This window comes from Panulirus ornatus, chromosome 43, assembly GCF_036320965.1.
Source record: "Panulirus ornatus isolate Po-2019 chromosome 43, ASM3632096v1, whole genome shotgun sequence".
Classification (NCBI taxonomy): Eukaryota; Metazoa; Arthropoda; class Malacostraca; order Decapoda; family Palinuridae; genus Panulirus; species Panulirus ornatus.
Window position 1 is genome coordinate 5,250,381 of NC_092266.1, and position 12,361 is coordinate 5,262,741.

General features: G+C 40.4%; 1 long non-coding RNA gene across 1 annotated transcript; it reads right to left on the bottom strand.

The window, feature by feature from the left end:
* Positions 1-1,222: 1,222 nt before the first annotated feature.
* On the bottom strand, positions 1,223-11,748 carry LOC139762569 (uncharacterized). Its single transcript, XR_011715747.1, has 2 exons — positions 10,023-11,748; positions 1,223-2,362 (listed from the first exon to the last, which is right to left on the bottom strand). It is a non-coding gene; the product is annotated as an uncharacterized lncRNA (long non-coding RNA).
* Positions 11,749-12,361: the final 613 nt, after the last annotated feature.

Genomic DNA, 12,361 nt, shown 5'->3' on the forward strand with positions numbered 1-12,361 from the left:
TACATCATATTGTGCACTATTTCAAATACACATTTATACTCTGTATAAATGTATATTTATGTGTAAATTGTAAGTCTAAAATGTTTCATCACTTTCCCATGTATATATGTCAATGTTAAGATGATATTCTGTATGACTTATGTCATACCTCCTTCGTATTACACAAACGTTGTTACCTATGTTACTATCAGTATACACTACGTCGTGTTATACCTACTTTGTGTTACACAAACGTTGTGACCTATGTTACTATCAGTATACTGTATGTCGTGTTATACCTGCTTTGTGTTACACAAACGTTGTTACCTATGTTACTATCAGTATACTGTATGTCGTGTTATACCTGCTATGTGTTACACAAACGTTGTTATCTATGTTACTATCAGTATCGCTTAGTATACTGTAATTAATGTATCCTAGACCCACCTCTGAAGGGAGTGTACCCTTGGGGTGCCTGAGCCCGCTCGCCTTCCCCCGTCACTCTCCTATGTTGATGTATTTTACCCACTGTGCGCTCTATACTGGCCTCCACCTACACCTAGATATGTATGTACACTTCACCCATACAATCACTGAGATGCTTTTTCTATGGATATCCAGACAATAATCTTTCTTTTAATAAAAGAAATAACATTTATTGAATTATAACAAACTTACCTCAATCTTCAACATTATCAACGTCACGAGCAGGTTTCTCAACTAATTGGATTATGGAAATATCAAGCAAATTTACGTGCATCCGAACATTAACAATATCTAAAATACTTTATGTCGTCGCAAAAACGACACATTTCTTTATAGATACCAGTACACGGCTTCACTTTCATGAACCAATGACAGTAAAACAATGCACAGTTCAATATTAGTATTAGGTGCAGCGACAAGTATAACATTGCAAACTGTTGGCACCCGTTACCACCACACATAAGTATTAAGGTTTTCTACACAGTCTAATGGCAATAAACAGACAACTTACCTACAGTGAGCTTATTTTAATGAAAAATCACGTTTCCTTCAGGAACTTCGCCTTATGTGCTTGCAGACAGTAACCTGAGTTCTCCTGGCTTAATGTTGAGGCTCTATATATACTGTACTACACGTCTGTACATACCATTATGCATAGTTAATTTTCATTGTAAGTAACATGTGTCCTGCTGTTGCTTTTATAAGTAGATGCAAGTGACATGACATATACTGCTGATCAGGCAAATAAAAAGTGAAATGATTAATCAAAAGGCAATCTATTTTGATAACATATCACTAATAGAGTAAACACGGTAGATCAATACTTTGTTCTAAAACAATTGATATTTCTGTAGTGAGAGTTTTTACAAATCAAGTAATCTATGGCACAGTCTACTGAGGCCGTAATGTATATATTTGATCAAAAGGTTGTGAACATAAAGTTGCTTAAGCCGCAGACACCCACCAGAGATGATCATATGTGAGCAAGAGGGTGACACCTGTGTTACTATAGACCAGACCTGAGGGTGAGGCAGTGTGCCTCCCACACACTAGACCAGGCACTGGGCTGCTGTATTCTACACTCATCATGGATGGTACAAGATAATGAATTTCCCATAAACCAGACTTAATGTTGAGATAGTTTGTCCTCAAACATCAAGACTGGCAACGTGTCTCTGCAGACCAGACCTGCAGAGAAGCTTGCCGATTGTGTCACTACACAACAGACTTAGCACTGTGGTACTGTGTCACTAGGCACTGCACCTGGCACAAGGGTCCTGTGGCACCACACATACACTAAATCTGTGGTAGTGTCTCACCACACACCACACCTGTCACGAGGGTCCTGTACCACCATACCACACCTACACTAACACTGGGGTACTGATGTCACCAGACACCTCACCGTAGTGAAGGAAGGTCTGGTAGGTTGGCAATGAGGGTGAGTAGTGTACGTAGGTGGTGAAGGAAGGTAGTGTTGGCACTTCAGCGCTGTACCACCACACCTACACCGACACTGGGGTACTGTGTTACCAGACACCCACAAGGCACTAGGACGGTGTAACACCACACGTACACTGACACTGGGGTACTGTCTCACCACACACCACATATGACACTAAGACATTTCATCTCACACTCACCAGTATTGCACTGGCACTGAGGCACTCTGTTCCTCACATACCAGACCTGGCAGGTAGTACTATGTCCCACACACCGCAAGCTTGTACCGGGATGAGGATACTGTGATAAGAGTTCCGTATCTCTGCTTGGGCATGGCGTTCCTTCACACATCACATCTCACACATAGGTATTGTGTCCCTCACACACCAGACGTAGCACTGGGGAACTGTTCCTGCACACCACACCTGGAGCTGGGATCCTGTTTTCCCACATCCTGAAAAATAATGAATATAACTCTCAGCACTGGTAGGCTTCCTGTAGATCTTAAAGGATAACTAATCAAAATACCTAATTATCACCACATTAAGGAAGGGTGATTTGCCTTTGTGTTTCCATTTAGTCTTAAACTTGATGGTGGGATGAATCGTAATTCATTAAAGAAAACATCATGATCTTGGTGAGATGGCCATAAGGACCACACATCGTTAACGTATCTTAACCATATTTTTGGACTGTTACTAACGGAAGTTTGGATCTCAGTATTCCATGAATAAGTTACTGAGAATGGGAGTGAGGGAATTTATCATGGCTAAACCGAATTTCTTTCAATAAGAATCAGCCTCAGCATCTTAGAAAACGTTATTGTCAACAAAGTTTCATTAAGTCAATGAAAGTTTTTGAGGGTAGGGGCATCTCAGCTACGTTAAAGGAAAAAGAATCTCGCCATATAATGTAAATAATAGATTAGATTTTGCTAAGAGGGCTAGGACCATTTATTTGCCTGATCATGATCTTCTTAAATTTAATATCAATTTCTCTTTACCAAAGTCTATATTGATGAAACCATTGCTTACTTAACCCTAAAACACTATTGTCAATAATGAGGAATAGTTTTACTTTCCTCGGGTCCAACAGACACAGAGGGGAAAAAGATCTCATTACGATTTACTAAACAAATTACATGGACTTAAGCTTTAATTTACCTTATTGAAATATACGAGTAAAGAGAACAAATATAGGAGTGGTTATTATGTATAATGCAAAAAATAAAAGATACCAGAAATGAGAAGAGAGAAGTAGAGAGAATTAGTACGTGTGTGTGTGTGTGTGTGTGTGTGTGTGTGTGTGTGTGTGTGTGTGTGTGTGTGTGTGTGTCTGTGTGTGTGTGTGTCTGTGTTGTGTGTGTGCGTGTGTGTGTGTGTGTGTGTGTGTGTGTGTGTGTGTGTGTGTATTTTCAGGTCTGCCATTACATTTTAATCAGATCAACAATTCCACGTACTTCAGGTGGAGTGAGCGAGGATCTTAAGCCGCGGCAACAATGTATTAAAGTGTGTAATAAGGCTAATAGTATGTTTGGGTTCATTAATGGGACTGTTAGCAATGAAACTCCTAGAGTATTATTACAACATTATCTTGAATTGGTGAGACTCACATTTGAATCATGCGGTTTAGTTTTGGGCTCCATACTATGCAGCTAATAATGATTATTAGAGAGAGAGAGAGAGAGAGAGAGAGAGAGAGAGAGAGAGAGAGAGAGAGAGAGAGAGAGAGAGAGAGAGAGAGAGAGAGAGAGAGAGAGAGAGAGAGAGAGAGCACAAATGCGAATAACATAAATGATTCCTGGAATTAGAAACCTCACTTATGAAGAAAGGTAAAAAAGGCTGAATTTGCAGTCATTTAAGAGGAGAAGGTCTAGAGGGGATGTGAATGAAGTTTTTGAATAGGTGAAGACCATACATAGAGGTAACATGAATAAAGTTCTTAGAATGACGCCACTGGGTAGGACCAAAAATAATGGATTTAGATAGATTCAGGTCGGATGTGGGTAGATATTGGTTCGGGAATAGGGTAGTAGATTTATGGAACAAGCTGTCAAGTCCAGTAGTTGAAGTTAGTTCTTTAGTTAGCTTTAAACGAAGGTTGGATGTGTTTATGGGTACAGGCAGTTGGTTTGTGGACAGACTCAGGACCTGCCTAGCTCGGGCCAATACGCCTCTTGCAGTGTCCTTACTTCTCATGTTCTTATGGTATGTAGTTTTGTAATATACTTTATAATACAGTTGGACTATGTATCCCTAATAATACCTTTATATTTTTCTAGACAGTTTTCTCGTTATTATCATTATTTTGCTTTGTCGCTGTCTCCCGCGTTTGCGAGGTAGCGCAAGGAAACAGACGAAAGAAATGGCACAACCCACCCCCATACACAATGTACACACACACACGCCCACACACGCAAATATACATACCTATACATCTCATTGTACACATATATATACACACACAGACACATACATATATACCCATGCACACAATTCACACTGCCCCTATTCATTCCCATCGCCACCTCGCCACACATGGAATACCATCCCCCTCCCCCCTCATGTGTGCGAGGTAGCACTAGGAAAAGACGACAAAGGCCCCATTCGTTCACACTCAGTCTCTAGCTGTCATGCAATAATGCCCGAAACCACAGTTTTCTTTCCACATCCAGGCCCCACACAACTTTCCATGGTTTGCCCCAGATGGTTCACATGCCCTGATTCAGTCCCCAGCACATCAACCCCGGTATACCACATCGATCCAATTCACTCTATTCCTTGTCCGCCTTTCACCCTCCTACATGTTCAGGCCCCGATCACACAAAATCTTTTTCACTCCATCTTTCCACCTCCAATTTGGTCTCCCACTTCTCCTCGTTCCCTCCACCTCCGACACATATATCCTCTTCGTCAATCTTTCCTCACTCATTCTCTCCATGCGCCCAAACCATTTCAAAACACCCTCTTCTGCTCTCTCAACCACGCTCTTTTTATCTCCACACATCTCTCTTACCCTTACATTACTTACTCGATCAAACCACCTCACACCACACATTGTCCTCAAACATCTCATTTCCAGCACATCCATCCTCCTGCGCACAACTCTATCCATAGCCCACACCCCGCAACCATACAACATTGTTGGAACCACTATTCCTTCAAACATAGCCATTTTTGCTTTCCGAGATAATGTTCTCGACTTAGACACATTCTCCAATACTCCCAGGATTTTCGCCCCCTCCCCCACCCTATGATTCACTTCCGCTTCCATGGTTCCATCCGCTGCCAGATCCACTCCCAGATATCTAAAACATTTTACTTCCACCAGTTTTTCTCCATTCAAACTTACCTCCCAATTGACTTGACCCTCAACCCTACTGTACCTAATAACCTTGCTCTTATTCACATTTACTCTTAACTTTCTTCTTTCACACACTTTACCAAACTCAGTCACCAGCTTCTGCAGTTTCTCACATGAATCAGCCACCAGGGCTGTTTTCTCGTATAGGCATTAATATCAAAAATCAATCCCAGAGATAGAACAAACATACTTATAAACCGGTACAAACATACTTATAAACCGGTACAAACATACTTATAAACCGGTACAAACATACTTATAAACCGGTACAAACATACTTATAAACCGGTACAAACATACTTATAAACCCGTACAAACATACTTATAAACCGGTACAAACATACTTATAAACCGGTACAAACATACTTATAAACCGGTACAAACATACTTATAAACCGGTACAAACATACTTATAAACCGGTACAAACATACTTATAAACCGGTACAAACATACTTATAAACCGGTACAAACATACTTATAAACCGGTACAAACATACTTATAAACCGGTACAAACATACTTATAAACCCGTACAAACATACTTATAAACCGGTACAAACATACTTATAAACCGGTACAAACATACTTATAAACCGGTACAAACATACTTATAAACCGGTACAAACATACTTATAAACCGGTACAAACATACTTATAAACCGGTACAAACATACTTATAAACCGGTACAAACATACTTATAAACCGTACAAACATACTTTTAAACCGGTACAAACATACTTATAAACCGGTACAAACATACTTTTAAACCGGTACAAACATACTTATAAACCGGTACAAACATACTTATAAACCCGTACAAACATACTTATAAACCGGTACAAACATACTTATAAACCGGTACAAACATACTTATAAACCGGTATAAACATACTTATAAACCGGTACAAACATACTTATAAACCGGTACAAACATACTTATAAACCCGTACAAACATACTTTTAAACCGGTACAAACATACTTATAAACCGGTACAAACATACTTATAAACCGGTACAAACATACTTATAAACCGGTACAAACATACTTATAAACCCGTACAAACATACTTTTAAACCGGTACAAACATACTTATAAACCGGTACAAACATACTTATAAACCGGTACAAACATACTTATAAACCGGTACAAACATACTTATAAACCGGTACAAACATACTTATAAACCCGTACAAACATACTTATAAACCCGTACAAACATACTTATAAACCGGTACAAACATACTTATAAACCGGTACAAACATACTTATAAACCGGTATAAACATACTTATAAACCGGTACAAACATACTTATAAACCGGTACAAACATTAAAAAATGACGATTTTTTTCATCCAAACTTTCTAATATATATATATATATATATATATATATATATACATATATATATATATATATATATATATATATATATATATATATATATATATATATATATATATATATTTCTTTCATTCTTACTATTCGCCATTTCCCGCGATAGAGAGGTAGCGTTAAGAAGTGGGGAATATCTTCACCTGGCCCCCTTCTCTGTTCTTTCTTTTAGAAAATCAATATATATATATATATATATATATATATATATATATATATATATATATATATATATATATATATATATATATATATTTTTTTTTTTTTTTTTTTTTTTTTATACTTTGTCGCTGTCTCCCGCGTTTGCGAGGTAGCGCAAGGAAACAGACGAAAGAAATGGCCCAACCCCCCCATACACATGTACATACACACGTCCACACACGGAAATATACATACCTACACAGCTTTCCATGGTTTACCCCGGACGCTTCACATGCCTTGATTCAATCCACTGACAGCACGTCAACCCCTGTATACCACATCGCTCCAATTCACTCTATTCCTTGCCCTCCTTTCACCCTCCTGCATGTTCAGGCCCCGATCACACAAAATCCTTTTCACTCCATCTTTCCACCTCCAATTTGGTCTCCCTCTTCTCCTCGTTCCCTCCACCTCCGACACATATATCCTCATGGTCAATCTTTCCTCACTCATTCTCTCCATGTGCCCAAACCATTTCAAAACACCCTCTTCTGCTCTCTCAACCACGCTCTTTTTATTTCCACACATCTCTCTTACCCTTACGTTACTTACTCGATCAAACCACCTCACACCACACATTGTCCTCAAACATCTCATTTCCAGCACATCCATCCTCCTGCGCACAACTCTATCCATAGCCCACGCCTCGCAACCATACAACATTGTTGGAACTACTATTCCTTCAAACATACCCATTTTTGCTTTCCGGGATAATGTTCTCGACTTCCACACATTTTTCAAGGCTCCCAAAATTTTCGCCCCCTCCCCCACCCTATGATCCACTTCCGCTTCCATGGTTCCATCCGCTGACAGATCCACTCCCAGATATCTAAAACACTTCACTTCCTCCAGTTTTTCACCATTCAAACTCACCTCCCAATTGACTTGACCCTCAACCCTACTGTACCTAATAACCTTGCTCTTATTCACATTTACTCTTAACTTTCTTCTTCCACACACTTTACCAAACTCCGTCACCAGCTTCTGCAGTTTCTCACATGAATCCGCCACCAGCGCTGTATCATCAGCGAACAACAACTGACTCACTTACCAAGCTCTCTCATCCCCAACAGACTTCATACTTGCCCCTCTTTCCAAGACTCTTGCATTTACCTCCCTAACAACCCCATCCATAAATAAATTAAACAACCATGGAGACATCACACACCCCTGCCGCAAACCTACATTCACTGAGAACCAATCACTTTCCTCTCTTCCTACACGTACACATGCCTTACATCCTCGATAAAAACTTTTCACTGCTTCTAACAACTTGCCTCCCACACCATATATTCTTAATACCTTCCACAGAGCATCTCTATCAACTCTATCATATGCCTTCTCCAGATCCATAAATGCTACATACAAATCCATTTGCTTTTCTAAGTATTTCTCACATACATTCTTCAAAGCAAACACCTGATCCACACATCCTCTACCACTTCTGAAACCACACTGCTCTTCCCCAATCTGATGCTCTGTACATGCCTTCACCCTCTCAATCAATACCCTCCCATATAATTTACCAGGAATACTCAACAAACTTATACCTCTGTAATTTGAGCACTCACTCTTATCCCCTTTGCCTTTGTACAATGGCACTATGCACGCATTCCGCCAATCCTCAGGCACCTCACCATGAGTCATACATACATTAAATAACCTTACCAACCAGTCAACAATACAGTCACCCCCTTTTTTAATAAATTCCACTGCAATACCATCCAAACCTGCTGCCTTGCCGGCTTTCATCTTCCGCAAAGCTTTTACTACCTCTTCTCTGTTTACCAAATCATTTTCCCTAACCCTCTCACTTTGCACACCACCTCGACCCAAACACCCTATATCTGCCACTCTGTCATCAAACACATTCAACAAACCTTCAAAATACTCATTCCATCTCCTTCTCACATCACCACTACTTGTTATCACCTCCCCATTTACGCCCTTCACTGAAGTTCCCATTTGCTCCCTTGTCTTACGCACCCTATTTACCTCCTTCCAGAACATCTTTTTATTCTCCCTAAAATTTACTGATAGTCTCTCACCCCAACTCTCATTTGCCCTTTTTTTCACCTCTTGCACCTTTCTCTTGACCTCCTGTCTCTTTCTTTTATACTTCTCCCACTCAATTGCATTTTTTCCCTGCAAAAATCGTCCAAATGCCTCTCTCTTCTCTTTCACTAATACTCTTACTTCTTCATCCCACCACTCACTACCCTTTCTAAACAGCCCACCTCCCACTCTTCTCATGCCACAAGCATCTTTTGCGCAATCCATCACTGATTCCCTAAATACATCCCATTCCTCCCCCACTCCCCTTACTTCCATTGTTCTCACCTTTTTCCATTCTGTACACAGTCTCTCCTGATACTTCTTCACACAGGTCTCCTTCCCAAGCTCACTTACTCTCACCACCTTCTTCACCCCAACATTCACTCTTCTTTTCTGAAAACCCATACTAATCTTCACCTTAGCCTCCACAAGATAATGATCAGACATCCCTCCAGTTGCACCTCTCAGCACATTGACATCCAAAAGTCTCTCTTTCGCACGCCTGTCAATTAACACGTAATCCAATAACGCTCTCTGGCCATCTCTCCTACTTACATAAGTATACTTATGTATATCTCGCTTTTTAAACCAGGTATTCCCAATCATCAGTCCTTTTTCAGCACATAAATCTACAAGCTCTTCACCATTTCCATTTACAACACTGAACACCCCATGCATACCAATTATTCCCTCAACTGCCACATTACTCACCTTTGCATTCAAATCACCCATCACTATAACCCGGTCTCGTGCATCAAAACCGCTAACACACTCATTTAGCTGCTCCCAAAACACTTGCCTCTCATGATCTTTCTTCTCATGCCCAGGTGCATATGCACCAATAATCACCCACCTCTCTCCATCAACTTTCAATTTCACCCATATATATATATTTGAATCATGCGGTTTAGTTTTGGGCTCCATACTATGCAGTTTATAATGATTATTAGAGAGAGAGAGAGAGAGAGAGAGAGAGAGAGAGAGAGAGAGAGAGAGAGAGAGAGAGAGAGAGAGAGAGAGAGAGTAATGTTATTTTACAGAAATACTAGTATATTACCAGAGATGAAACAATATCATTTGTTTATCATTGTGTGGTCTCACCTGTTTGGCGCCTGACCTCCCTGGTGGGGTCCTCTGTGATCTTGGTAAAGATGGGTGTGACGTCATGAGTCGCTCCAGTACAAGCGGGTCGTGGCCGGTTCTCACCACATGAGATCTTGAATGCGTTCAACTACCTTACGTTTTACTATACTGCTTTTTCGGGAGAAACATTTAGGACATTCTGAACATAAGTAAGGTTTCTACACTGTGTGAACTCTCCGATGTCTTCCTGAATCACCTCTTCAAGAAAATTGTTTTTGACATTCTGAACACCAGTATGGCTTCTTGCCTTGTGAACTCTCAGGTGTCTGACTAAAGCACTTTTACCAGGGAGAGTTTCTTGACATTCTGAACACTATTATGGTTCCTCGCTTCTGTAACCTCTCGATGTGTCACTGAAGTACTTATACCAGAAAAGGTTTTTTGATATTCTTTTTACTTGTCTGGCTTCTCGGCTGTGTGAACTCTCAGACGTTTTACTAAATTACCTCTGTTATAGGATTGTTTTTGACATTCTTAACATTGGTATGGCTTCTCGCCCGTGTGAACTCTCAGGTGTGTCACTAAAGTACTTTTCTGAGAAAAAGTTTTTTGACATTCTGAACATTGGTATGGCTTCTCACCTGTGTGAACTCTCAGGTGTGTCACTAAACTGCTTTTCTCAGAAAAAGTTCATTGACATTCTGAACATTGGTATGGCTTCTCGCCTGTGTGAACTCTCAGGTGTGTCACTAAATTACTTTTCTGAGAAAAACTTTTTTGACATTCTGAACATTGGTATGGCTTCTCGCCCGTGTGACCTCTCAGATGTGTCACTATCCCAATTTTAGAAGAAAAACTTTTCAGACATTCTGAACATTGGTATGGCTTCTCGCCTGTGTGAACTCTCACGTGTGTCACTAAATTACTTTTCTGAGAAAAAGTTTTTTGACATTCTGAACATTGGTATGGCTTCTCGCCTGTGTGAACTCTCAGGTGTGTCACTAAATTAATTTTCTGAGAAAATTTTTTTTGACATTCTGAACATTGGTACGGCTTCTCGCCTGTGTGAACTCTCAAGTGTGCCACTAAATTACTTTTCTGAGAAAAAGTTTTTTGACATTCTGAACATTGGTATGGCATCTCGCCGGTGTGAACTCTCGGGTGTCTCACTAATTTTCTTTTCTGAGAAAAAGTGTTATGACATTCTGAACATTGCTATGGCTTCTCGCCCGTGTGAACTCTCAGGTGTGTCACTAACTTACTTTTAAAAGAAAAACTTTTTTTTGACATTCTGAACATTGGTATGGGTTCTCACCAGTATGGATTCTCATGTGTTTCTTTAAATCACATTTCTTAGAAAAATACTTTTGACGCTCTGAACACTGATATTGCTTTTGTCCAATGTGAACTTTCATCTGCAACACTAAGTGTTCTTTCGGGAGAAGGTACTCTGGTATTCTTTACACTGATATGTCTTTTCAAAAGTATGTAATTTCATGTGCCTATGAAGATAGACGTGTTTCGTATAGCTTTTCTGACACTCAGGACATTTGAAGGGTTTTTCTTGTGTTTATGACCTTGTGTCTCCTGTTGTCAAAACTGTTTGAGGAGGTTTCGCTGCACGGAGAATATGGCTCTGGTTGTCCCTCCATGCTGCAGTCTTCTGTATCACCATAACACGTTTATAACACAGTGTAGCTCACCCTGTCAGTCCACAACTGCCGTCCGTGACACCATGAGATGCTTTGCGAGTGAACACCAGAGAGAGACTGACCTTGGCTAGAGTGTGGGATATAAAGGCAACTCACTCTCTACCCTACGTTGCCTCCAGTCCATTTCTCTCGTGCTTTTTTCTATTATTTTTACCATCCATCATCCAACATCTCTCGACCGTTAGGCTTGAACAATTTCTACCCCAGCTTCCCCACACCATTCAGGAAAATTACTTCCTGAGGAGCGGAGGCTTGGTGTGGACCTGTTCTCACCTAACGGGGTTGAGACCCTCACATTCTTACCACTCCCGCCGAGCCTCCTGGGTTACCCTGTGATAGTGCAGGGTCCTCCCTGGAGTGAGGTTGTGGTCCCTCACCGGCGTTTTACGAAAGCTTGGATTGGCATATGAAAAGCGCGGCAAACGTTGCTGATATATTGCTATCAAAAGCGCGGCAGAATATTAAGTCAAAAGCGCGTTTTATCACTCACCTCTAAGTCCGATTGTTTATACGTTCATTAACGATCGTTCACCTCTTCCGTTAGCCAGATGATATCATCTGTTGCCCCCTGCTTACCACGGGGAGGTGGAAGTAGGACTTTTAAGCAGGAAAAATTATATATTTGTTAAGTAAGTATAGTCTTGT